We start from the raw sequence: 2,225 nt of genomic DNA, 5'->3' as shown, positions 1-2,225 counted from the left end.
CACGCACGCCGGCCGGAGCCCTGGTACGGTCCGAACCGCGCGAAACGTCGCCACCGATCGTGTCCGGGGGAACGTGCTCTTCTTCGTCCACTCTCCTCTTCGCCCACGCTCTTCTTCGGCGCACGCCGGCCGTCTAACCGCTCCAGCGCCCGTCGTGCCGCTCGGCGAAACTACAATGCCCCCGAATATTTTTTATACCCGCGAAGCACTGAACCCGCGAAAGGTGAACCGCGAAGTAGCGAGGGTTCACTGTATGTATAAGACCAAGACCTACAAAAAGTCTCTTGGAGCAATGAGCTAGGTTTTACAGGAAGTCGGCCATTTTGAATTTACTTAAAAGGGGCGGGTCACCACAATGGACTTTGTGTAGAAATTATTATTGGGGCCCGAGCAGCGACCGCGGCGAGGTCCCTATTGTTTATGTAGAAATTATTATTAGGGCCCGAGCAGCAACCGCTACGAGGTCCCCATTGTTTTTGTGGAAATTATTATTACTTTTATTATTATTATTATTATTATTATTAGGGCCTGAGCAGCGACCGCTGCGAAGTCGCTATTGTTTTTGTAGAAATTGTTATTAGGGCCCGAGCTGCGACGGCTGCGAGGTCCCTAATGTTTTTGTAGAAAATATTATTACTTTTATTATTATTATTATTATTATTATTAGGGCCTGAGCAGCGACCGCTGCGAAGTCGCTATTGTTTTTGTTGAAATTATTATTATTATTATTTTTCCGATTGTTCGATCGCATTTTTGACCCCCGAAACATGCACAAAAACTCACCAAACTTGGCAGTCTCATCGGGCATGGCGAAAAATTTGATATTTTAACGTCTAATATGAACAGGAAGTGAGTTATGAATTTTTGAAAGTCCGACTTTTGCCCTTTTTTGCATGTTTACAGGGGTCATTCTTTTGCACCCTGATCCTAAAGGCTTCATCTGATTGCCTTAAAATTCTGTCTGTAGCATCTTAAGACCTGGGACAAACACTGGGGCTAAAATCTTTTGTTTCCGAAATACTATATGACGGGGGCGGGGCTTCAAAGTTTTCACTTAAGATTTCCTTCGCCGCAATGGACAAAATGCTTAATAACTCTCATGCACATGCTGCTAAAAATCCAAAACTTCACATGTACATAAAGAGTCGGTACCTGAAGACATCTATATGTTTATATTCGTTTCCTGTCTTTTTTACGTCATAGTGTACATAAGGGTCTGATGCAACCTCTGACTGAGAATCAGCCTTGTCCGCATTGTGAATCATGTAAAAATCACCCAGCAGGGGGCAGAGGTGCAAAAGATCCGCCTTGAATCTGCGCCAGAGGTACAAATGGGGGGCGGGATCCTGGGGTAGACTTATAAGTGTGGAGAGCAGCGTGGGTAGCAGCAGCATCGGCACCACTAGCAGCAGTCGCATTAGTAGCGTTAGCAATGAAATCCTCCAAGCAAATGACGATCGAGGAATGCTTTTTTGTAAAAAAAAAAAAGCTTCCTAAAAGCATCAAGGCGATGGAGACGCTTTGGTTGAGAGGATGACGCTTCGTCGTCGTCTCAACAAACAGGCGTCTAAAGAGGGTGCGCGTGCCTTGCAGCCTGCATCGCCTGCCTTCGGACAATAGCCAAAGCAGCTGAGAGTCCTCACCAGATCCCCCCGAACGAGGAGGTAAGCGCTCGCAAGTTACCATTGAACATGTGGTTTTACCCCTCATGCTTTTATTGTACATATCATGCATCTTGCGGGCAGAAAATGTCGCATAAATGTGCAGTTAGACGCGAGCGTATCTCCTCCCCGACGAGGAAACAACAATACTGAATGGTGTGGTAATCATGCATACTTTCTAAAATTCACAGATTGTGCATCCCGCGGCAAGAAAGTTCCTCCTCGTCTTGTTGGTGTAAAGAAAGGTAAATTATAATATGAAACTTCACACGCCAGCAATAAAATGCAGCAATAAATATATATTTCCAATTGTTTATATTTCTGTAATTTACAGGTTGTGCATCAGGAAGCAGTGGTTCCGGATGGCGTCACACTGGATGGCAACCGAGGAAAATCGACTTTACAGCAACCCCTGGACCACTGAATGCCGCTGCCCATTTGGAGTCTGAGGAGCCAGCTGATTTCCTGCAGCTGTTTCTCACGGATGAGCTTCTGCAGCACATCGCGGATGCCAGCAATCACTTCCCAGACAATTATTTTCACACAAACCCCAGTGGACAAACA

Source organism: Idiotropiscis lumnitzeri, unplaced genomic scaffold (genome assembly GCF_059441095.1).
Source record: "Idiotropiscis lumnitzeri isolate Australia: NSW breed Sydney's pygmy pipehorse unplaced genomic scaffold, RoL_Ilum_1.0 HiC_scaffold_68, whole genome shotgun sequence".
In the NCBI taxonomy this organism is placed as follows: Eukaryota; Metazoa; Chordata; class Actinopteri; order Syngnathiformes; family Syngnathidae; genus Idiotropiscis; species Idiotropiscis lumnitzeri.
Note: the sequence above shows the minus strand (reverse complement) of the source record.